Here is a 26,838-nt window from a genome sequence, read left to right on the forward strand (position 1 = left end):
CAGCAGTATACTAATTATATTTATCATGTTGTACATTACATCCTTAGAACTTATTTATCTTATAACTGGAAGTTTGTACTTTTCATTGCCCATCCCACCCTCTCTAGCAACCACCTGCATGCATGACCCTGTTTAGGTTTTGTAATGTTTGTTCATTTGTTTTGTTTTTAAAATTTCACATGTAAGTGAAATCTTACAGTATTTGTCTTTCTCTGTCTGACTTATTTCACTTAGCATAATACCCTCTAGGCCCATCCATATTTTTGAAAATGGCAAGATTTCATTTCATTTTTTTTTTTTTTGCTGTACCACACAGCATGCGGGATCTTATTTCCCTCACCAGGGACTGAACCCGTACCCCTGCAGTGGAAGTGCAGACTCTTAACCACTGGACTGCCAAGGAAGTCCCAGATTTCATTCTTTTTTATGGCTGAGTTATATTCCATTGTGTGTGTGTGTGTGTGTGTGTGTGTGTGTGTGTGTGTGTGTGTGTGTACCACATCTTCATTATCCATTCATCTATTCATGGACACTTAAGTTGCCTTCATATCTTGGTTATTGTAAATAATGCTGCAATGAACATAGGGGTACATATATCTTTTCAAATCAGTGTTTTTGTTTTCTTTGGATACTCAGGAGTGGAATTGCTGGACTATATGGTAATTCTGTTTTTAATATTTTGAGGAACCTCCATACTGTTTTCCATAGTGGCTGCACCAATTCATGTCCCCACAAACAGTGCAGGAGAGTTCCCTTTTCTCCACATCCTTGCCAACACTTGTTATTTGTTGCCTTTTTGATATTAACCTTTCTGAGAGGTGTGAGGTGATATCTCATTGTGTTTTTGATTTGCATTTCTCTGATGATTAGTGATGTTGAACATCTTTTCATGTGCTTGTTGGTGATCTGTATGTATTATTTGGACAAATGTCTATTCAAATCCTCTGCTCATTTTTCAGTTGGGTTGTTTGTTTTTTGATGTTGATTTGTTTGAGTTCTTTGTGTATGTTGGATATTAATGTCTTATCAGATACAACATTTGCAAATATCTTCTCCTATTCAGTAGGTGAAACTTTTTTTTGTTGATAGTTTCCTATGCTGAGCAAAGGCTATTTAGTTTGATGTAGTCCCTTTTGTTTATTCTTGCTTTTGTTTCTCTTGTCTGAGGATGCATATTCAAAAAATATGAATAAGACTGATGTCAAAGAGCATACTGCCTATGTTTTCTTCTAGAAGTTTTATGGTTTCAGACCTTACATTTAAGTCTTTAATCCATTTTGAACTTATTTTTGTTCATGGTGTGAGAAAGTAGTCCAGTTTGATTCTTTTGTATGTAGCTATCTAGTTTTCCCAACACCATTTATTGAAGAGGTTGTTTTTTCCCCATTGTATATTCTTGCCTCCTTTGTTGTAGATTAATTGCCCATATAAGTGTGGGTTCATTTCTGGGCTCTCTGTTCTGTTGCATTGATCTATGTGTCTTCTTGTGTGTGTGTGTGTGTGTGTGTGTGTGTGTGTGTGTGTGTGTGTGCGCGCCCTTACCATACTGTGTTGATTATTGCAGCTTTGTAATGTAGTTTGAAATCAAGGAGTGTAATACCTCCAGCTTTTACTTTCTCAAGATGTTTTGGCTATTTGGGGTATTTCGTGTTTCCATATATATTTTAAGATTATTTGTTCTAGTTCTGTGAAAAATGCCGTAAGTATTTTGACAGAGATTGCATTGAAACTGTAGACTACCTTGCGTGGTATGGTCATTTTAACATTATTAATTATTTCAACCCATGAGCATGGTATATCTTTACATCTGTTTGTGTTGTCCTCAACTTCTTTCATCAGTATCTTATAATTTTCTGAGTACAAGTCTTTTACCTCCTTAGTTAGATTTATTCTTAAGTATTTTATTCTTCTTGATGCAATTGTAAATATGACTGTTTTCTTAATTTCTCTTTCTGATAGTTCATCGTTAGTGTATAGAAATGTAGCAGATTTCTGTATATTAATTTTTTTTTTTTACACACACACACACTGTATTTTATTTTTACAAGAGATAAATAGACTGACACCAAGCATTGTACATGGATGACTACAACAAAAGCAACAATGATTGCAATTACCAAACATGAAACACACTCATACTATGTCATAATATTGACATTCAGTCCAGTAATCCTCCACTGTAACAGCTCCTTTACTTTGCAGTGAATATTGATTTGTATGTTCTTTGCCTCTGAGTCCTTGTGGGATTTTTTTTTTTAATTCAGAGAGAAAGTCACAAAAATTATACTCATCATCATCAGTTCACTCAGTCCCATGTAATTAATTTTTTTTTCATCTTGATCTTTTGTTAGCGCTTTTATGAGTTCATCAGTTTTTCATTAGAGTTCTGAAAATGCTTATTCATTCAGTTCAGCAGTACAGTCAGTTACCAGAAACCTGTACTTGTCAGAGTCTTTTCCATGAATTTCTTGAAGATGAAACCCTTTTATAGGAACATATTTGCAAAAGCATCAGAGTACACCCAGAACTGTCTGTAAATGACAAAAGACTTAAAAATGACCACAGTTAAAGATTTGATGAAAGTTCATAATAATGCAGTTGACAAGAAAATTAGTTATTTCTGAGATATACATTTTAAAGTAATAACTAGGATTATGACTTATAACATTATACCAGAACATATAAGATTTTTAGAAATTTCATGTAGTGTCTGAAACATTTATATTAACATATTTCCATACAAATAACCCAATGAAAGTTTAGTATTAGTTGTTTTGTTTGTTTTTTTTTATACTGCATGTTCTTATTAGGCATCAATTTTATACACATCAGTGTATACATGTCAATCCCAATTGCCCAATTCAGCACACCACCATCCCCCGCTCACCGCAGTTTCCCCCCCTTGGTGTCCATATGTCCGTTCTCTACATCTGTGTCTCAACTTCTGCCCTGCAAACCGGCTCATCTGTACCATTTTTCTAGGTTCCATATACATGCGTTAATATACGATATTTGTTTTTCTCTTTCTGACTTACTTCACTCTGTATGACAGTCTCTAGATGCATCCACGTCTCAACAAATGACTCAATTTCGTTCCTTTTTATGGCTGAGTAATATTCCATTGTATATATGTACCACTTCTTCTTTATCCATTCGTCTGTTGATGGGCATTTAGGTTGCTTCCATGACCTGGCTATTGTAAATAGTGCTGCAATGAACATTCGGGTGCATGTGTGTTTTTGAATTACGGTTTTCTCTGGGTATATGCCCAGTAGTGGGATTGCTGGGTCATATGGTAATTTTATTTTTAGTTTTTTAAGGAACCTCCATATTGTTCTCCATAGTGGCTGTATCAATTTACATTCCCACCAACAGTGCAAGAGGGTTCCCTTTTCTCCACACCCTCTCCAGCATTTGTTGTTTGTAGATTTTCTGATGATGCCCATTCTAACTGGTGTGAGGTGATACCTCATTGTAGTTTTGATTTGCATTTCTCTAATAATTAGTGATGTTGAGCATCTTTTCATGTGCTTTGTGGCCGTTTGTATGTCTTCTTTGGAGAAATGTCTATTTAGGTCTTCTGCCCATTTTTGGATTGGGGTGTTTGTTTCTTTAATATTGAGCTGCATGAGCTGTTTATATATTTTGGAGATTAATCCTTTGTCCGTTGATTCGTTTGCAAATATTTTCTCCCATTCTGAGGGTTGTCTTTTCGTCTTGTTTATGGTTTCCTTTGCTGTGCAAAAGCTTTGAAGTTTCATTAGGTCCCATTTGTTTATTTTTGTTTTTATTTCCATTACTCTATGAGGTGGATCAAAAAAGATCTTGCTGTGATTTATGTCAAAGAGTGTTCTTCCTATGTTTTCCTCTAAGAGTTTTATTGTGTCCGGTCTTATGTTTAGGTCTCTAATCCATTTTGAGTTTATTTTTGTGTATGGTGATAGGGAGTGTTCTAATTTCATTCTTTTACATGTAGCTGTCCAGTTTTCCCAGCACCGCTTATTGAAGAGACTGTCTTTTCTCCATTGTATATCTTTGCCTCCTTTGTCATAGATTAGTTGACCATAGGTGCGTGGGTTTATCTCTGGGCTTTCTATCTTTTTCCATTGATCTATGTTTCTGTTTTTGTGCCAGTACCATATTGTCTTGATTACTGTAGCTTTGTAGTATAGTCTGAAGTCAGGGAGTCTGATTCCTCCAGCTCCGTTTTTTTCCCTCAAGACTGCTTTGGCTATTCGGGGTCTTTTGTGTCTCCATACAAATTTTAAGATGATTTGTTCTAGCTCCATAAAAAATGCCATTGGTAATTTGATAGGGATTGCATTGAATCTGTAGATTGCTTTGGGTAGTATAGTCATTTTCACAATGTTGATTCTTCCAATCCAAGAACATGGTATATCTCTCCATCTGTTGGTATCATCTTTAATTTCTTTCATCAGTGTCTTATAGTTTTCTGCATACAGGTCTTTTGTCTCCCTAGGTAGGTTTATTCCTAGGTATTTTTTTCTTTTTGTTGCAGTGGTAAATGGGAGTGTTTCCATAATTTCGCTTTCAGATTTTTCATCATTAGTGTATAGGAATGCAAGAGATTTCTGTGCATTAATTTTGTATCCTACAACTTTACCATATTCATTAATTAGCTCTAGCAGTTTTCTGGTGGCAGTTTTAGGATTCTCTATGTATAGTATCATGTCATCTGCAAACAGGGACAGTTTTACTTCTTCTTTTCCAATTTGTATTGCTTTTATTTCTTTTTCTTCTCTGATTGCCGTGGCTAGGACTTCCAGAACTATGTTGAATAATAGTGGTGAGAGTGGACATCCTTGTCTCGTTCCTGATCTTAGAGGAAATGCTTCCAGTTTTTCACCATTGAGAATGATGTTTGCTGTGGGTTTGTCATATATGGCCTTTATTATGTTGAGGTAGGTTCCCTCTATGCCCACTTTTTGGAGAGTTTTTATCATAAATGGGTGTTGAATTTTGTCAAAAGCTTTTTCTGCCTCTATTGAGATGATCATATGGTTTTTATCCTTCAATTTGTTAATATGGTGTATCACGTTGATTGATTTGCGTATATTGAAGAATCCTTGCATCCCTGGGATAAATCCCACTTGATCGTGGTGTATGATCCTTTTAATGTGTTGTTGGATTCTGTTTGCTAGTATTTTGTTGAGGATTTTTGCATCTATATTCATCAGTGATATTGGTCTGTAATTTTCTTTTTTTGTAGTGTCTTTGTCTGGTTTTGGTATCAGGGTGATGGTGGCCTCATAGAATGAGTTTGGGTGTGTTCCTTCCTCTGCAATTTTTTGGAAGAGTTTGAGAAGGATAGGTGTTAGCTCTTGTCTAAATGTTTGATAGAATTCACCTGTGAAGCCATCTGGTCCTGGACTTTTGTTTGTTGGAAGATTTTAAATCATAGTTTCAATTTCATTACTTGTGATTGGTCTGTTCATATTTTCTGTTTCTTCCTGGTTCAGTCTTGGAAGGTTATACCTTTCTAAGAATTTGTCCATTTCTTCCAGGTTGTCCATTTTATTGGCATAAAGTTGCTTGTAGTAGTCTCTTAGGATGGTTTGTATTTCTGCGGTGTCTGTTGTAACTTCTCCTTTTTCATTTCTGATTTTATTGATTTGAGTCCTCTCCCTCTTTTTCTTGATGAGTCTGGCTAATGGCTTATCAATTTTGTTTATCTTCTCAAAGAAACAGCTTTTAGTTTTGTTGATCTTTGCTATTGTTTTCTTTGTTTCTATTTCATTTCTTTCTGCTCTGATCTTTATGATTTCTTTCCTTCTGCTAACTTTGGGTTTTGTTTGTTCTTCTTTCTCTAGTTTCTTTAGGTGTAAGGTTAGATTGTTTACTTGAGATTTTTCTTGTTTCTTGAGGTAGGCTTGTATAGCTATAAACTTCCATCTTAGAACTGCTTTTGCTGCATCCCATAGGTTTTGGGTCATCGTGTTTTCATTGTCATTTGTCTCTAGGTATTGTTTGATTTCCTCTTTGATTTCTTCAGTGATCTCTTGGTTATTTAGTAACGTATTGTTTAGCCTCCATGTGTTTGTGTTTTTTACGTTTTTTTCCCTGCAATTCATTTCTAATCTCATAGCGTTGTGGTCAGCAAAGATGCTTGATATGATTTCAATTTTCTTAAATTTACTGAGGCTTGATTTGTGACCCAAGATGTGATCTATCCTGGAGAATGTTCTGTGCGCACTTGAGAAGAACGTGTAATCTGCTGTTTTTGGATGGAATGTCTTATAAATATCAATTAAATCTATCTGGTCTATTGTGTCATTTAAAGCTTCTGTTACCTTATTTATTTTCATTTTGGATGATCTGTCCATTGGTGTAAGTGAGGTGTTAAAGTCCCCCACTATTATTGTGTTACTGTCAATTTCCTCTTTTATAGCTGTTAGCAGTTGCCTTATGTATTGAGGTGCTCCTATGTTGGGTGCATATATATTTATAATTGTTATATCTTCTTCTTGGATTGATCCCTTGATCATTATATAGTGTCCTTCCTTGTCTCTTTTAACATTCTTTATTTTAAAGTCTATTTTATCTGATATGAGTATAGCTACTCCAGCTTTCTTTTGATTTCCATTTGCATGGAATATCTTTTTCCATCCCCTCACTTTCAGTCTGTATGTGTCCCTAGGTCTAAATTGGGTCTCTTGTAGACAGCATATATATGGGTCTTGTTTTTGTATCCATTCAGCAAGCCTGTGTCTTTTGGTTGGAGCATTTAATCCATTCACGTTTAAGGTAATTATCGATATGTATGTTCCTATGATCATTTTCTCAATTGTTCTGGGTTTGTTTTTGTAGGTCCTTTTCTTCTCTTGTGTTTCCAACTTAGAGAAGTTCCTTTAGCATTTGTTGTGGAGCTGGTTTGGTGGTGCTGAATTCTCTTAGCTTTTGCTTGTCTGTAAAGCTTTTGATTTCTCCATCAAATCTAAATGAGATCCTTGCCGGGTAGAGTAATCTTGGTTGTAGGTTCTTCCCTTTCATCACTTTAAGTATATCATGCCACTCCCTTCTGGCTTGTAGAGTTTCTGCTGAGAAATCAGCTGTTAACCTTATGGGAGTCCCCTTGTATGTTATTTGTCGTTTTTCCCTTGCTGCTTTCAATAATTTTTCTTTGTCTTTAATTTTTGCCACTTTGATTACTATGTGTCTCGGCGTGTTTCTCCTTGGGTTTATCCTGTATGGGACTCTCTGCGCTTCCTGGACTTGGGTGGCTATTTCCTTTCCCATGTTAGGGAAGTTTTCGACTATAATCTCTTCAAATATTTTCTCTGGTCCTTTCTCTCTCTCTTCTCCTTCTGCGACCCCTATAATGCGAATGTTGTTGCGTTTAATGTTGTCCCAGAGGTCTCTTAGGCTGTCTTCATTTCTTTTCATTCTTTTTTCTTTAGTCTGTTGCGCAGCCGTCAATTCCACCATTCTGTCTTCCAGGTCACTTATCCGTTCTTCTGCCTCAGTTATTCTGCTATTGATTCCTTCTAGTGTAGTTTTCATTTCAGTTATTGTATTGGTCATCTCTGTTTGTTTGTTCTTTAATTCTTCTAGGTCTTTGTTAATCATTTCTTGCATCTTCTCAATCTTTGCCCCCATTCTTATTCTGAGGTCCTGGATCATCTTCACTATCATTATTCTGAATTCTTTTTCTGGAAGGTTGCCTATCTCCACTTCATTTAGTTGTTTTTCTGGGGTTTTTTCTTGTTCCTTCATCTGGTATATAGCCCTCTGCCTTTTCATCTTGTCTGTCTTTCTGTAACTGTGGTTTTTGTTCCACAGGCTGCAGGATTGTATTTTTTCTTGTTTCTGCTGTCTGCCCTCTGGTGGTTGAGGCTCTCTAAGAGGCTTGATGGGAGGCTCTGGTCTGTATATTAATTTTGTATCCTGTAACTTTACCAATTCATTGATGAAGTCTAGTAGTTTTTTGGTAGCATCTTTAGGATTTTCTATATATAGTATCATGTCATGTGCAAACAGTGACTATCTTACTTCTTTCTTTCTGATTTGGATTCATTTCATTTCTTTTTCTTGTCTGATTGCTGTGGCTAGGTCTTCCAGTACTTTGTTGACTAAACATGGCAAGAGTGGGCATACTTGGCTTGTTCCTGATCTTAGAGGAAATGCTTTCAGCTTTTCACCATAGAGTATGATATTATATATGGCCTTTATCATGTTGAGGTATGTTCCCTCTATACCCACTCTGTTGAGAGTTTTTTTTTAATCATAAATGGATGTTGAATTTTGTCAAAAGCTTTATCCGTATCTAATGAGATGATCGTAGGATTTTTATTCTTCAGTTTGTTAACATTGTGTATCACATTGATTGATTTGCAGATATTGAGCTTCCTTGCATCCCTGGGATAAATCCCACTTGAATATGGTGTATGATCCTTTTACTGTAGCATTGAATTCAGATTACTAATATCTTGTTGAGGATTTTTTGAATCTATGTTTATCAGTGATATTGGTCTGTAATTTTTTTGTGTGTGTGCTATTTTTTCTGGTTTTGGTATCAGGGTGATGCTGGCCTCAGAATGAGTTTGGAAGTGCTCCTTCCCCTGCAATTTTTTGGAATAGTTTGAGAAGGCTAGGTGTTAACTCTTGTCTAAATGTTTGGTAGAATTCACCTGTGATTCTGTCTGGTCCTGGACTCTTATTTGTTGGGAGTTTTTATTCCCGATTCAATTTAATTACTGATAATTGGTCTGTTCATATTTTCTATTTCTTCCTGCTTCAGTTTTAGGAGATTGTACATCTCAAGGAATTTGTCCATTTCTTCTAGGTTTTCCATTTTATTCTCATATAATTGTTCATAGTAATCTCTTATGATCCTTTGTATTTCTGTGATTTCAATTGTAAATTCTTTTTTATATCTGATTTTATTGATTTGGGCCCTCTCTCTTTTTTCTTGATGAGTCTGGCTAATTGTTTATCAATTTTGTTTATCTTTTCAAAGAACCAGCTTTTAGTGTTATTGATCTTTCTTATTTTTTTAAAGTCTCTATTTCATTTATTTCTGCTCTGATCTTTATGCTTTCTTTCCTTCTACTAAATTTTGGCTTTGCTTGTTCTTCTCTTTCTAGTTTATTTAGGTGTAAGGTTAGGTTGTTTATTTGAGATTTTTCTTGTTTCTTGATGTAGACTTGTATTGCTATGAACTTCCCTCTAAAACTCCTTTTGCTGCGTCCCATAGATTTTGGATCATTGTTTTTTTTTTTTTTTTTATTTGTCTCCAGGTATCTTTTGATTTCTTCTTTGATTTCGTCACTGATCCAGTGGTTGTGTAATAGCATATTGTTTAGCCTCCACATATTTGTGTTTTTTGCAGTTTTTTTGTAGTCGATTTCTAGTCTTACAGCATTGTAGTCAGAAAAGATACTTGCTATGTGACCTATCCTGCAGAATGTTCCATTTGAACTTGAAAATAGTGTGTATTCTGCTGCTTTTGGATGGAATGTTCTATATATATCTATTAAGGCCACCTGTCTAATGTGTCATTTAAGACCAGTGTTTCCTTATTGGTTTTCTGTCCAAATGATATGCCCATTGATGTAAATGGGGTATTAAAGTTCTCTACTATTATTGTGTCACTGCCAATTTCTCCCTTTGTGTCTTTTAATATTTTTTATGTATTTAGGTGCTTCTCTGTTAGGTACATATAAATTTATATTGTTATAGTTTCTTCTTGGATTGATCCCTTGATCATTATGTAATATTCTTCTTTGTCCTTGTAACTGTGTTTATTAAAGTCTATTTTGTTTGACGTAAGTATTGCTACTTAGCTTTCTCTTCTATTTGCGTGGAATACCTTTTTCCATCCCCTCACTTTCAGACTGTGTGTGTCTTTAGATCTGCATTTTGTAGGCAGTATGTATATATATATATATATATATATATATATATATATATATGTATAGGTTTTGTTTTTGTATCCATTCAGCCCCTCTGTATCTTTTGGTTGGAGCATTTAGTCCATTTACAATTAAAGTAATTATTGATAGGTATGGACTTATTGCCATTTTGTTAATTTTAGGGAATTGTTTTTGTAGTTCTTTTTTGTTCCTTTCTTTTTCTTTCGTTCTCTTCCCTTGTGATTTGGTGACTATCTTTAGTGTTATGTTTGAATTTCTTTCTCTTTTTTTGTGTGCGTATGTATTATAGATTTTTGGCTACCCTGAGATTTATATATAGCAGTCTACATATATATGATTATTTCAAGTTGCTGATCTCTTAAGTTCGAATGCATTTTAACAACCCTTCATTTTTACTCCCCCCACCCCACATTTACTGTTTTTCACATCATATATCTTTTTGTTTTGTGGATCCCTTGACTACTTATTGTGACATAGATGATTTTACTACTTTTGTCTTTTAACCTTCCAACTAACTTTATATGTGGTTAATTTAGTACCTTTACGGTATATTTGCCTTTACTAATGAGATTTTTTCCTTTCATGATTTTCTTATTTCCAGTTGTGGCCTTTCCTTTTCCACTTAGATAAGTTTCTTTAACATTTCTTGTAAGGCTGGTTTGGTGGTGCTGAATTCTTTCAGCTTTCACTTCTCTGTAAAACTTTTGATCTCTCCTTCAAATCTGAATGAAAGTCTTACTGGGTAGAATATACTTGGTTGTAGGTTTTCCCCTTTCATCACTTTAAATATATCATGCCACTCCCTTATGGTCTGCAGAGTTTCTGCTGAAAAGTCAGCTGATTGCATTATGGGAGTTCCTTGGTACATAACTTGTTGCTTTTCCCTTGCTGCTTTTAATATTCTCTATTAATCTTTAATTTTTGCCATTTTAATTACAATGTGTCTTGGTGTGATCCTCTTTGGGTTGATCCTGTTTGGGACTCTCTGTGTTTCCTGGGCCTGGATGTCTGTTTCCTTTCCCAGGTTAGGGAAGTTTTCAGCTATTATCACTTCAAATATGTTTTCTCCCACCCTTTTCTCTCTTTTCTCCTTCTGAGACTTATGTAATATAAATGTTAGTACACTTGATGGTGTCCCAGAAGTCTCTTATACTGTCCTAATTTTTAAAGTTCTTTTTTCTGTTTAGCTTCAGTGATTTCCACTACTCCGTCTTCCAGTTTGCTGATCTATTCCTCTGAATCATCCAATCTACTGTTTATTCCTCCTAGTATAGTTTTTATTTCAGTTATTGTATTCTTCAGCTCTATTTTGTTCTTCTTTATATTTTCTATCTCTGTTAAAGACTTCTAACTTCTCACTCTATTCATCCATTTTCCTCCTGAATTCTTTAAGCATCTTTATGATCATTTCCTTGAACTCTTTATTGGGTAGGTTGCTTATCGCCACTTCATTTAGTTCTTCTGTGGTTTTATCTTGTTCTTTCGTTTGGAACATATTTCTCTGTCACCTCATTTTGCCTAATTTGTTATTTTTATTTCTATGTATTTGGAAAGTTGGTTAGGTTTCCTGATCTTGGAGAAGTGGCCTTTTATATGAGATGTGCTATGCATCCCAGCAGTGCACTCCCCTCTGACCACTAGAGCTATATGCTGTAGGATTGTGCCCGATGTGGGCTGCATGGGCCCTTCTGTTGTAGTGGGCTGACTACTGTGGGCAGTCTGGTAGGCATGGATGGCCCGTGGTCTTGTTGGTTGCCAGGCCCTGCCTTGTGTTGAGGCTGCTGGTCAGTGGTGGACAGGGCTGGGTTATGAGGCAACTGGCTGCAGAGCCCCAGGTGTCCCGGGGCTAGTGCTGGCCCACTAGTAGATGGAGCTAGGTCCTGGGGTGGGTGGTTATGGGGCCCTAGAGGGTCCCAGGGCTGGTGTTGACCCACTGGTGGGCAGAGTAGGGGTCAAGGGGGGTTCTGGGCCTAGTGCCAGCTCACTGGTGGGTGAAGCTGGGTTCTCGGGTCTGTGGTTGCAGGGCCCTGGGGGTACTGGATTTGGTGTTGGCCCACTGGTGGATGTGACTGGGTTCTGGGTTCTTTGGGAATTCAGGTGTTCCTAAGGCAACCTGCCTGCTGGTGGGTGGGACTGTGTCCCCACCCAGCTAGCTGGTTGGTACGAGATGTCCCAGTACTGGTGCTGACAGGCTGGGGGGTTGGGCCAAGTCCTGGTGCTAAAAAGTCAGAGGGAGGATTCCAGAATGGTGCTTGCCAGCACCAGTGTTCTTGTGGTAGTAGAAACTCCCCCAAAATGGCTTCTGCCAGTGTCTATGTCCCCAAGGTGAGCTCCAGTTGCTTCCTGCCTCCCTGGGAGGCTCTCCAAGATCAACAGGTGGGTTTGACCCAAGCTCCTTTCAAATTACTGCTTCTATCCTGGGTCTCAGAACATATGAGATCTTGTGTGCACCCTTTAAGAGTGGAGTCTTTATTTCCTACAGTCCTCTGGCTCTACCCAAAGTGAGCCCTGTTGGACTTCAAAGCCAAAGGTTCTGGGGGCTCATCTTCCTGTTGCAGGACCCCTGGGCTGGGGAGCCTGATACAGACCTTGGATCCCTTACTCCCTGGGGAGAACCTCTGCAATTGTAATTATCCTCCCATTTGTGGGTTTCTCACCTGGGGGTATGGGTCTTGACTATACCACATCTCTGTCCCTCTACCCATCTTGTTTTCTTCCTTCTTTATATCTTTTGTTGTAGAAGATATTTTTCTGATACTCTTCAGCTCTTTCTCATCAATAGTTGCTCTGTAAATAGTTGTAATTTTGGTGTGCCCATGGGAGGAGGTGAGCTCAGGGTCTTCCTACTCTGCCACTTTGGCCACACCCCACCCCCAGACCTCTACTCTAATCAGAGGTTTGTGATGGCATTTTGGGTTCTCTGGCATCAGAGTCAGCTGAAATCCTGTATCTAATGGTCCTTGAACAATTAAGATATTTCCTTTCTCCTGGGGCACAATCATCCTGGCAAATGCCTTATATCACTCTGGGGAAGGATTGCGGTAGTACAGGCTGTATATACTTGTGATGACATTGTAGGATCTTTCCACAATATGACACAGACTCCACTTCATCTATGAGCTCTGGGTATACCCAATCTGAAAATTGGATGAAGGCCTAGAAATTTCCACTGTGGCAGCTGATGGCAGCCTTCTGCTTTCCAGCACTTGATTTTTAAAAAAAATTATAAAAGCAGCATGATACCATAGGGAGCTTTCTTTTTCTCCATGATCAGTTAGCCAATACCACAGATCCCTGCAGTTCAGCGCCCGTCCCCCACCTCCCCCTCCCCACCCCCAATTGCCTCAGACCTTGCAAACTCTTTTGGTAATTACATCCATTTTGCTGTTGATGGTTAAGTGCTGATACCTGTCCTATGTCATTTAAAATCCTATGATCCCCCAATTCTATTAGTGAAGGTTCAATCAAAGAAGCTGAATAAGTAGGAAATACATATCAAGAGATTTATTATAAGGAATTGGCATACATGATCGTGGGGGCTGGCTAGGCAAGTCTGGAATCTGTAGGGAGGCTACCAGGAAGGGTGAGCTGTAAGACTTAGCCATGAGCTAAAGCTGCTGTCTACAAGAAGAATTTCTTCTTCTGTCAGGGAAGCTGCAGTCCTGCTTTTAAGGCCTTTCAACTGATTAAGTTATACCTACTCTGATTATCTAGGATAATCTTTCTTACTTAAAGTCTACTGATTATGGACTTCAATCATATCCACAAAACATCTTTACACCAACATCTAGATCAGTGCTCTATTGAACAGCTGAGGACTGCAGCCTAGCCAAGATGACATGTCAAAATGACCATCACAGACCACCCCCTGCCAGCTTGGCACCCATACACATCTCAGACATATTTAATATACAAATAAAGACAGTAACAGTGTCCTACTTCTATCTAACATGTTACAACTATCCTGAGAACAACCAAAAACATACCAGCATTTTCCCCAGAAGAGACTTCAAAGTCCTTGGATGGGTGGTCACTCTTCTTCTTCGTCTTGTATCTTAAATACTGAGATATAAAGTTGACTGTTATGAATACATCTGATGTTAGATGATAAGGGGATAAGAGAAGGAAAATACTGTATACTATGTTTATATATTTATATTAATAATAGATATAAATATTAATTCCATATTATTATAAATTATAATATGCTATATTGTAAATATATTTATTTAAAATATAATATACATTTAAAAGTAAATTTAAATATCTATATTAAAATATTTTATACAAATATTATATCTATATTTCATAACAAAATAAGGAAGAAATACTCATAACTATTATAATCCTTGTTTCTAAAACTGGTCACGTGATCATAGATGGTATGCCTAATTATCTTTTCCTGTTCATTTTACATTCCTTTTGTCCTCAACAAGCACTTTAGTTTGTCTTACTTCTTTGCCTCGTCAAGTGACCCAGACCTTCATTCCTGAAGTGTCTGGGCCATTAGCAGTCCTGCTTGAACTGAGTTGTGGCAGTTTTCCATTGACTTTAATCACAGCACACGGAAGTGCTAAGAGTCCTAAAGGATCTCCTGTATCCCAGACGTACTTTTTTCTTACCTCCATTGTGTAGTGGCAACCCAGTTTCCCTTAAAAATTAGGATCAATCATCCCAGTAGTATGGCATCCCACTTCTTTGCTCGTTGATTCAGAGATGTGAGGATCCCCAAGTGGCTGCGTGGTCCAATTCAACGAAATCATTGTTGTGTCTCCTAGTGGAAGCATTCTTCTCTTTGGAACTAAGATCTCTAGACAAGCAGACCCTAAAGTCACAGGGAAAGGAAGCAAACTAGAAGATCTATGAATCCACTAAACATCTAGTGGATCACTAGGGTAATAGCTAATAGAGCCACTCCCATTTCCATTCTTTGCTTCCTAGATCCATGAAGCCTGGCTATGGGAAAAACAGCACCATATAGGGGATGCTGATTCAAGAGCACAAACAACCTTCTGGAGAAGTTTGCTCCAGCTCCACATGGTATTTCCACTTAGCTGGCACCATAACTGAGTCTTCAAAAGGCTGTTCCACTGTTCTATCAAGTCAGATGCTTTAGGATGATGGAGAATATGGTAATATCAGTGAATTCCATGAGTGTGGACCCATTATTGCACTTAATTTACTGTGAAGTGAGTCCCTTGATAAGAAGCAATGCTGTGTAGAATACCATGATGGTAGATACGAATTTTATAAATCCATGAATGGTAGTTTTGTCAGAAGCATTGGGGGCAGAGAAGATAAATCCTTGTCCAGAGTAAGGGTCTGTTCTGGTAAGAACAAAAGATGCACCTTCCATAATGAAAGTGGCCCGATGTAATTAATCTGCCACTGGTAGCTGGCTGATTATCCTGGTGAATGGTGCCATATCAAGGACTAGTGCTGATCTTTGCTGATGGCAGATTGGGCACTCAGCAGTGGCTGTAGTCTTGTCAGCCTTAGTGAGTGGAAGTCCATGTTGCTGAGGGCGTGCATCACCTCCATCTCTGCATGATGGCCACTTTATTCATGAGCACATTTAGCCATGAGGAAGGAAGCTGCCTGTATCTGCAGAGTGGTCATCCTATCTACTAAATTATTAAAATATCCTCTGGTGGGGGGGCTTTCCTGGTGGCGCAGTGGTTGAGAATCTGCCTGCCAATGCAGGGAACATGGGTTCGAGCCCTAGTCTGGGAAGATCCCACATGCCGCGGAGCAACTAGGCCCGTGAGCCACAATTACTGAGCCTGCACGTCTGGAGCCTGTGCTCCGCAACGAGAGGCCACGATAATGAGAGGCCCGTGCACCGCGATGAAGAGTGGCCCCCGCTTGCCGCAACTGGAGAAAGCCCTCACACAGAAACGAAGACCCAACACAGCCATAAATAAATAAATAAAAATTAAACTTAAAAAAAAAAATATCCTCTGGTGAGGTTACCTTTTGGTGAGTACTCACATGGGACACAGCTACCTTCACATTATTGCCCATTCAGAGAGGTCTATTCACATACCTATTTCCCAAACCTCCTTGTCATTAATTTTCTTCCTTTTTTTTTTTTTTGGATAAATCAGTCTTTACTGTATCTTAAAATAATTAGTAACATTTCCTACTTCCCCTCTGTTTTACCCACTCCCACTGCCATCCACCACTGCACTTCTCTCTGCTCCTGTTTGCAGCAGAACCTTGAAGGTATTATCTGTGACTTGTGGTGTCAGTTCTTCTCCCCTCGGTCTTAACACTCGCTCCGTTCAGACTTTCACCTCCACTACCACTGACACTGCAATTGTCAAGATATCCTTGTCATTAATTTCCTAATTGTGTTACTTCTAGGTCCCTGACCACCCAGCCAAATCATTGGCTACAGCCCAAGAATTGGTATGGACTTGTACCTCTGACCATTTCTCTTTCCAGGCAACATGAACAGTCAGGTACACAGCTTGAAGTTCTGCCCACTGGGAGGATTTCTCACCACTGTCCTTCTGAGATGTTCCAGAAAGGGGGCTTTTAATACTATACCTGTCCATTTTGAGGTGGTGCCTGTGTATCATGTACACAGGCACCATCTGTAAACTAGGTTGAGTTTTCTCTTCCTCAGTTAGCTGGCCATAGACAACTCCCCATGAGGCCAAGGTGCGGGCCTGGGGAAAGAAATGAACGTAGAAGGAGTAGGGGTCTTGAGCACTTGGACTGTTTCCTCATGCAACTTACTTGTGACTTTAGGACCTGCTTGAGCCTGATCTCATATATACCATTTCTATTTTGTAATAGAGTGATGGTTTATACACCCCACTTTATTTCTTGGTGAGTCAGATAACACCCAGTCCATGATGGCACCTCAAGTGGAATGCAAGGTAACTTGGTGGCCCATGGTTAGGTGTTCAGCCTCTACTGAGGCCCAGTAGCAAGCCAAAAGTAGTTTCGCAAAAGGATAGTTTTGCGAAAAGATGGCAAGACTTTGCTCCATAGTCTAAGGCTCCTATAGGCACCCACCAAAGGTTCCAAACAGCATCTCTGTCCTCTCCTGACACTTCAGGCACCATTGGATCTTCTGGATCATATGGCCTAACCTGCAGGAGAGCTTGGATAATAGCCTGGATCTGTTGCAGAGTCTTCCCTTGTTCTGGGTCCTACTCAAAACTAGTAGATTTTAGGTCACTTGGTAAATGGGTTAGAGTAGCACACCCAAATGAGGGATACATTGGCTCTAAAATCCAAGGAGGCCTCCCAGGTGTTATGCCATTATTTTTTTTTAGTGGTAGCAGGGGTCAGATGCAACAATTTATCCTTTGCTTTAGAAGGGATATGTAGACATACACCACCACATCACTGGACTCCTAGAAATTTTACTGGTAGGAAACTTCTGAATTTTAGTGGGATTTATTTCTCATCTTCTGACATGCAAATGTCTTACCAATATATCTAGGGTAGTTGCTACTTCTTCGTCACCAGGTCTAATTAGCATAATATTGTCAATACAATTGGCCAGTGTAATGTCCTATGGAAGGGAAAGGTGATCAAATTCCCTGTGGACTAAATTATGACATATGCCTGGAGAGTTGCTATACCCCTGTGGTAGGACAGTAAAGGTATATTGCTGGCCTTGCTAGCTGAAGAAAAACTGCTTCTGGTGGTCCTTACTAACAGGTATAGAGAAAAAAGCCTTTGCCAGCTCAATAGCTATGTACTAGGTACCAGGGGATATATTAATTTGCTCAAGCAACAAAACCACATCTGATTGCAATTGAAGTCATCACCTGAGTAAGTTTACGATAATTCACTGTCATTCTCCAAGATCCATCTGTTTTTTGCTTAGGTAAGTTAAACGGGGATGTGATGGGAATCACTACACCTGCATCTTTCAAGTCCTTAATGGTAGCATTCATCTCTGCATTTCCTCCAGGGATGCTGTAGTACTTTTGTTTTACTACTTCTGTAGGTAGTGGCAGTACTAGTGGCTTCCCCTTGGCTTTTCCTACTCTAACAGCCCTCTCTCTACAGGATAAAGAACCAATGTGGGGATTTTACCAGTTGCTGAGCATGTATTCCAGTTATGCATTCCAGAGATGGGGCAATAACCACAGGATGGGTTCAAGGATTCACTGAGCGTTCAAGGACCCACTGGTCCCACTATGACAGGGACCTGAACTAAACCTCCATGGATAAGCTCTTGCTCTGACTGGTGGACCACACGTTTTGGGTCTCCAGGAATTAGTGTCAATTTAGAGCCAATGTCTAATAATCCCTGAAAGATGTGATTATTTCTCTTCCCCCAAAGAGCAATTACCCTGCTAAATGTCTGTAGATCCCTTTGGAGAAGGCTGGGAAGAAGACTAACAGTATAGGTTTTCGGCAATGTGGCAAAGTGGATCCAAGCTCCCTTTCATTCAAAGTATTCTAAGTCTATAAACTGGTTCAAGTCTAGGATTGACTGAGGGGCTGTAACCATGTTTTTGTCTTTCATATTAGACTTTTGTTCATTGGACCTAGAACTCTTCTGTTTACATCGATCAAGTAAGAATTTAGTAGACTGCACATCCATTTCTTTTCTAGGGACGCCATGATCAGCTAGCCAATGCCATGGGTCTCTGAGAGTCAGAAATATTCTGATTACTGCTTTGACTCTGCTGCTCACTACAGTAACCATGCCCACCTGGTCTTTGGCAACTAATGCCACTGCTTGGGCTCTGCCACCCAGTATTCCATTATGCCCAATACATTTAGAGATCCCAGTTCAATGGTAGCAGTTCCCACTGTAATTTCCAACCTACAAAGAAGGGTGACTAATGAACTCTTTAATGATGCTGGGACTTTTCTCATAAATTTATTTCTCATAGTTATGGGTAAAGGTGTATCCTCTAGACCCTCCTGGGGTGGATGAACAGGTCTTACATGATAAATTCACTTTAATATTCCCATCTCCCTAAGTCTTCAGATACCTTCCTCTACTGTATACCAAGGCAGTTTTGGCATTTCAATTTAATTTAATGTAGGCCATGTTTGGGTCCATGTTTCAGTCAACTAACCAAACAAACTGACAGAGCCTTTCCAAACCTTTGAAGCTAAACTTGAATGCAGAATCTCTGCTTAGTGGGCCCAAATCAATAAATTTGGCCTGACCCAATTTCATGTTCCTTTCACCTTGATCCCACAGTTAATATTCATCTCCACACACATTCCCCAGATTTCTATCTGTGTAAATTGGAAAAATAGTGCAGTTCTTGTGATGTTTAGTGAAACTCCTCACAGTTCACCTTTTGTACCTTTTGGCACCTATTGAGATTTGAGTCTAGTTATGTCTAGTTATGGGTTTGGAAGCAAAGAGCGTTGGCAGGGGTCCTGAGGAGAGTCAACAGTGCCTTGCAAGGGAACCGCCTTAGGAAAGGCCATTACAAGTTCTTCAGGCAAAGAAGGGCAAACCTCCTGAGGCAGGAAATGTAAGAGCTGCTTCTACAAAAAGGACTTCGCAGAATGTAGGGGTCCTTAGCTTCATTGGGATCCTCTCATATGTCTCCAGTCCAATTTTCAGGATCCCATTTCTTCTCAATCCATGTCCTAACTTTACCGGAAGACACCCTGCAAGGTTGGGAATACAATTTGTGCAATAACTCAGCCACTCACAGGATACAAGTCTGGGTTTGATTTTCAGAAAGCTCAGCACTGAGACCACAGGAGATAAGGGTTTCTTTCAGGGAGGAGATAGAAGGTTTCAGGATTTTACTCTAAGCTCAGTAGGAACTGTGGAGAGGTTTAGGCAGGGTAGTACCTGTATTGATTTACAAGTAAAGAAAATTTCTTTAGCCCCTGTGTTAAAGATGACTTGGCAAAAAATGAAGAGATTATTGTTGTAGTACTCCCATAAGATGGTAGTGGCTTGGACCAGAGTTGTAGCAGTAGAGGTGAGAAGCAGTGGGTCAGTGTGGGATATCCTTTGAAGGTAGAGTCAACAGGAATTGCTGGTAGATTGATTGGCTGTGGAGGTAGCAGAAAGAAACAAAGATGTCTTCTAGCTGTTTGGCTTGAGCAACTGGGTAGATGCTGGTGACGACTCACATGGAAAATATGATAGTTACAGGTTTGGAGGTGGGAAGAATCAAGAACTAATGATGAGAAATCTTTTAGACATCAGTGTATGGATGTCAAGTAGGCAGTTGAATTCTGCCACTCACTTATCTACCCACTCCCAACAGGCTTCTGCTCTTATACAGGCATATTGAAACATCACCAAATTATCCTCAAAATGTCCTTTAGAGCAATTCTTTTTCTGATACGGGACCTAATCCAGTATCATACATTGCATTCAGTTGTGAGATCTCCTCAGTCTCTTTAATCTGGAATAGTTCTTTAGCCCTTCTTGACCTTTCATGATGTTGACAGTTTTGAAGAGTGCAGGACAGTGGCTATGTAGACTGTCGCCCTGTTTGGATATGGTGATGGTTTCCTCCTGGTTAATTTCAGAGTCAACATTTTTAGCAGGTGTACTCCATAAATTATGTTGTGTCCTTTTCAGTGCATCATATCAAAAGGCACACGGTACCTCTTTGTGCTGTTCTTGGTCTTGTTTACTTTAATCACTTTGTTAAGTGCTGCCTTCTAGGTTTCGCTACTGGAAGTTTATCATTTCTTCCTTTGTAATTAATAAGTAATCTATGGGGAGATACTTTGTAAATATCCTAGTCCTTACCAAATTTTTACCCCGTGGTTTTATCATCCCAATGGTTCTTGCCTAAAATTTCAATTATTACTTTGAAATTTGCTAAATGATGATTTTTTAACTAATTCCTCCTGCATCTATTAGTTGTCATTCTGCTGAAAGGAATAGTTACCGCACAATATTGAACTGATATACGGCTCTCTTACTAGACTAGGAACTCCCTGCGAGAAGCCACTGTTTTATTCAATGCTAACACAAATGCTGCATGTTAAGTAGGTGCTCAATAAATACATAGTGAAATGAACTGTACTGAAGTCACCCTTCGAGTGGGGAATTTATTAAAAATACCATCTTCAAAGGTTTATGTGAGGTCAAAATGAGATTTTGTACATGAAGGAGATTTGTGACCTGTAATCGGCTTTGCAGATGTGAGCTGTGATCCTTGTTAGGGGCACAAGACACACCTATCTCAATGCACACTGTCATTTAGCCCAGGATTCCTTAGTCCAGCAGGAGGAGGGAAGTTAGTGGGAAGGACTATGAAAATCAACGTCTGAGAAAATGCAGGCAGCAGCAGATTCTGCCGAGGCTTTACCCTTCTCTCTCCTCTCTGCCTTCTTCACTCTTCTTTGACTTCAAGGGAGAGCTGGGTGGTGCTGATGCTTTGTTGATTCCCTCTCCTCACTTCCCTCCCTCTCCCTTCTGCCACACCACTCTGCCTGTCTCTCCCACTCCCCCTTTTCTAGGAAGGCAGAAACTTTCCTGCAGCTGTCAGGCTTCTTTCTCTGAAGAATATCTCTAATCGCCCCGCCTGATTGGGTCTCGTTAGCGGGCTGGTGGCATTGATTGTACTCAATCAGCATCCTCCTGCCCAGCTGGGAAAATGTCCCATTTATTCCTCCATTTTATCTACTCTTTCTTCTACAACTATTTTACAGTTTTTTTCTGGGATTAAAAAAAAGCGAGCCCAAAGACCAAAATTTTCTGTTGCCCCCAGTTATGGGACTCTATGATTTTACTTTGCACAAAGCTTTTCTGCTCTATCTATCCCAGGAAGTTTCTGGAAGTTCCCAGTGGGATCTCTGAGGACACTCAGACTCTCCTCCGCTGACCCTCACCTGTCAGCAATAAAAACAAAGCTAACAAAAGTAATCATTTACATACCCATAAGGTTGACAGAATATATTTGCATGATAAACTCATTTGTGCCTTACAACAATCCTGTAGCACAAATGTTATTATCACTATCATCATCCCTATTTTGTGGATAAGAAAACCGAGGTCTAGGAAAGTTAAGGGACTTGCTGAGGTCATACACCTAGGAGGTAGCAGAGCTGGGATTCAAACCCAGGCAACTGGCTGCGAAGTGCTATGCTATTCCAATCCTCCAAGCCCCACCCTTGGTCCAGGTGGTGGCAGCCCTGCCCGGTGGCAGAAGGTGTTCTGATTCTGACATTGCCAGGGTGCCCTGGCACTGCCAGCAGACGTCACTCTGCCTATGGCTGGAGCAGGCAGCCTTTTGGGAGCCCTGAATCCAAGTCCCCACCCAATCTCTCCCCTGCTGATCCAACACGGTGGGGAGGCACCCATCACCTCACTCCTCTGAGTTAAGGGACCTGGAGAAATGGGTCAGTTTCACCCTGGTGGGAGAAAGGGAAAGAGGAGGAAATGATTCAGATCATGATGGGAAATTCTTCAAGGCAGGTCAGATCCAGCTGGGGCACAGAGGAACTCAGGAGTCCTTTCCTGCCTCTGGCATCTGGTATGGAGAGCAGCCTCATGTGACTGACAAGCCACCAGAACTGACATCTCAAGACCTGGGTTCAACTTCCACGTTTTCTGCCTGCTGACTTTGTTACCTTGGGAAAATCACTTACGGTATTTGCCTCCAATAAAGGTCCCCCTCCACTGGGGACTGAGCGGGCAGAAGCCGAAGGCCATCTTAATGTCCCCAAAAGATAATATGTAAATATGAGAAATGCAATAGACATGAGGTTCCGTATTGTGTCATAGTTCTCAGAGTTCTATGGTCCTGCAAAAATCTGCAGAATTTCTCTCAAGATTGAAAAGGAAAATGTGAGCACTTTGGTGTGATTCCACTACTCCTGCTCTGATCTAGACTTTTCTACCCAGATGGCAGACTGCTTGTGCTGACGCACCAGCTCTTCTGCTCTTGTTCACGATGGCAGTGCTTTGTGTCATTTGGTTCACTCTTTCCTACTTTCCTCAGTTTGGTTATAGCTTCTTTATTGGTCACTGTATTTCAAAATAATGTCAAAACAAATATTCTTTTCCCCTCCTCCCAGTCAATCTTTTATGTTCCACACGAGCATAACATCACAGAAAGGAGAACTTGTTCCTACCTCCCACCAACTGTGAGCATTTTAGTCATATTGCTGAAAACTTGCCCCAGCTTTCTCATTAGCAGGATAGAATGATAATATATTTCATGAGATTTTTATAAGACTTTAGTGCAGTGACTGGGTGTAAAAGTGTTCTTTAAGAATGAAAACACTATACAGATGTTAGGGATTATTTGTACTTCTCCTATGCACTTCCTCACATTTTGTGTTTCATATTTGTTTGTCTTATCACTCACTTACCTGTAAGTAACTGGAGGGTAGGGGAGCCTACCTTATTAATACCAATATTCTCAGTGTATAGCGTATTGCCTGGAACAGAGCAGGTGTTTAATACATATTGAGTAGATGGATGGATGGATGCATGGATGGATGCATGGATGGATGAGTACTTAGGGATTAGAAGATAAGTTCGTTGAGCTGAAAAGGGGATACAGGATTTGTCTGACAATGACAATTACAGTTATAATTTACCTTTAACCCTCAACTGCCATCTGTGAGGTAGGTATTATTATTCCCATTTTACAAATCAGGAAGCTGCAGCTCAAAAAAGCTCAGGCTAGTAAACAGTAGAGCTGGGATTCAAGCCAGATTCATGTTCAAACTAAAGACTTCTTTCATGAAGGCAGAGGACAAAGGATTGCAGAAGAACAGAATTTTCTATCAACATCCATTTGAGTCTCTGGATACACCCAGGTCCTTTCAAATTATGTGAACCAATGCATTGGCTGTTTTGTTTCTGTTCATTTGAGTTGAGATTCTGTCACTTGCAACCAAAGAACCTTGATTAATGCACTCCTCCCTACCCATTTCCCCATAGCATGTTCTTATATTTTATTCTAGCATCAAGTGTCACTGCCTGATAGTACAATTATTTATGCATACCTTTCTCTCCACTAGACCTGGAGACCTCGGAAGTTGTGGTCCATATCTTATTTATTCATTAAACTCATCTTTGTGTATGGGTCTTACTGGGTACCAGCAATGTTTATTGATGATATTCAATAGGCATGTCTGTGTTTTAATAATTATAATGTACAACTCTTTTATACTTGGGAACTTGTCTTGATTTCCTGGGACTTATTAAGCACCTACTGTATGCCAACACCCATACTAGTGGACATCACTAGGTGTAGAGACATCATATTATCTCTATTTTATCTCTCATAGGTCTCTCAGAACAGGTAGCATGTCACGATCTGCCACCATCATTCCCCCTTTCTTCCTTTGGAAAGAACAGCAAGTCGCCCTCAAGCCACTCAGCAAACATATAGTCAGAAGATGATGAAAAAGATGAATCTTTGTTTTAAAACCTTGTTAAATTTTCTGTTTAAAAATGTTTTGTTCACATAGTGATAGGAGGTCTTTTAGAAATTGGTTCCGAGGAGCAGTCTTCCTAAGGCAGTCAGTATTCAAAGCAGTTTGGAGAGAGAGCTGGTTGCTAGGGGCAACACTAACTTCTAAGGGGCAATCTCTGCATGTGGACATAAAGCCAATGCCCTGGGGACCCTGGAGGAGTGGGGAGTCTTCTCACAGAGGAGCCCATGATCGGAAAGTGGCTGAGAAGCCTCTGGACTGTGCTGGTGACCCTCTTCTGGTGACTAGCAGGCTGTAGGAGTCACCTGCACGGGGCATGAGGCTATAACCCAAGCATGTAGGTGGCCGCTTTCTTTCCTCCAACAAGGCCACTAGGACTACAGAAGGGCCTCAGATGGCCACATTCACCTTCTCGTGGGGCCCTATTCCGTGCAGCAAGGCAGTTCAGACTGGAGACAGGGTGTTGCCTCTCTGGTTACTCATTATTATGCTATTTGCTTACATATTTATTTTATTTGTTAACTCATCATACAATAACATGAACTTTTTGCTCTTGATGTACAGTTTATGAATTTTAATACTTGTAGAGATTTAAGTTACGACCACTACCATCAGGATATAGAACAGTTTCATTGCCGCCACCCCCAATTCCCCAATTCCCTCGAGTTATCCTTTTATTAAAGCCGTACTTGCCCCCCACCTCTGTCCTCTGGCATCAACTGGTATGTGCTCCATCACTATGGTTTTGGCTTTTCAAGAATATCATATAAGTGGAACCATACAGTGTGGAAGCTTTGAGACCAACTCGGAACAACACCTCTGAGAGTCTTCGGGACCGTTGCCCGCACCATCGTTTGTTCCTTTTTATGGCTGTGTAGTACTCCCCAGCACACACGGACAGTCAGTCCTCATCATGGGTGCATTCCATGTCTGCAAATTTGCCTACTTGCTAAAATGTGTGACCCCACAATGGATACTCAAGGCGCTTTCTTGGCTATTCACAGACATGTGCTGAGTGGTGAGAAATTTGAGTTGCTTGATGTGCACATTCTCAGTGGAGGTTGCACAAGGCAACACTTTGCCTTCTTGTTTCAGCTCTCAGCCTGTAAACAAGTGTTCTTTCTCGTGGGCCCTTTTGTGCCACCTTTTTTCTGCATTTTTTTGTGCTTTTTGTTGGTGATTTCGCTGTTTAAAAGGGCCCCCACGTGTGGTGCTACAGTGCTGTCGGGTGTCCTGAGCACAGAAGTCTGTGATGTGCCTTATGGAGAAACACGTGTTAGATAAGCTCCGATCAGGCATGAGTTTATAATGCTGTTGGCTGTGAGTTCAATGTTAATGAACCAACGATGATATTAAATAAGGTGTCTTTAAACAGAAATGAGGATAAAGCAAGGTGATGTATTGATGAGTTGATGAAAATACGGTGACCAGAGGCTCACAAAACCTAACACTGTTATCTCCCTTTGGGACCAAGGTTCGGTGTTCTAACTGACTTTATGGAACGTGACTACTGTGGATCACGAGAATCGACTGTAACGATGGCATTGACCAAACTGAACTCTGGGCTACTTACAGTCAGTCTCAAGACCCAGTCCCTGACCTCATGGTGGACCTTCCACGGAGGGCCTAAGCTTTGTGTCCTGGGTGACACAGAGCAGGATGGACATAGCCAGTATGGATGCAGGCCAAAGACAATGGGGACTGGGAATTAACCAGATGTGGGGAACTCAGGGAAATTAGAGGCTCTGTAGTCCCACAGGTGGAGAGCTGGTGATTTTGGTCAAGTTTACCTATATTTGGGGGGTGGGGAGGTCTCAGCTGACACCCGGACTACACATAAAACAGTGGCCAATAGGTAGAGGATCCAGATCATCAAACACTAGATGGGTTCGGGGCAGATTTTTGGGATCATCTGAATCAGATGTGGGTGGGAGTGATCTGGGAGGGCTTCCTCTTCATCCAGGCTCCAGACTGAAAGTAAAAGCCTTTTCCTTTCCAGTTGCATAATAATGATAATGGCAGTAAATTACTCCTAGCATATAAACTCACATTCTAGTTTACAAAGCTATTTTACATATATTATTTCCATGATTCTTTTCCTTCTGTTTCCAAGACAGATGACTTTCAAATTTACACAGATTATAGGCATAGATAAGATTGGCTGTGGGTAATGAGCAGTCCCAGTGGTACTAATCATACTATCACCCTTGTCTTACCCCAGAGGGTACATTGAAGTACATACAAGTTATACAAGTGATGTTCACTCTAGTTTATGTGTCTAATTTACCACTAATAGCATCAAGGCTGCTTGCCACAAATCTGTGAGTGGTGCATGGTATTGTAATATCATAGTTAAGAACTCTGAATTCTCTTGTATGATTTTCATAACTTTTTGATGTAATTACTATGCCTAGTTTACACAGGTGCATAATCATTGTCATTGGAGCGAAGAGGTGTCCAGAACACTGGCACGGTCCTTGGTCACTTTAGAAAATGTCCTTTGACCCCCATCCACCAGGTTCTCTGGGTCTTTTTTAACCTCCTTGCAGGTCATGAGCTCTAATTCACCAGTCAGAAAAGA

General features: G+C 39.9%; 1 protein-coding gene and 1 long non-coding RNA gene across 4 annotated transcripts in view; both read left to right on the forward strand.

The window, feature by feature from the left end:
- LOC309637082 (uncharacterized protein) overlaps nt 1-26,838 on the forward strand; it is a 116,882-nt gene that overhangs the window by 14,575 nt on the left and 75,469 nt on the right. The window lies entirely within an intron of this gene.
- On the forward strand, nt 9,923-25,738 carry LOC309637124. Its single transcript, XR_014250426.1, has 2 exons — nt 9,923-15,025; nt 15,597-25,738. It is a non-coding gene; the product is annotated as an uncharacterized lncRNA (long non-coding RNA).

The sequence above is a fragment of the Balaenoptera physalus genome (assembly GCF_965194825.1).
Source record: "Balaenoptera physalus genome assembly, chromosome: 10".
Taxonomy (NCBI): Eukaryota; Metazoa; Chordata; class Mammalia; order Artiodactyla; family Balaenopteridae; genus Balaenoptera; species Balaenoptera physalus.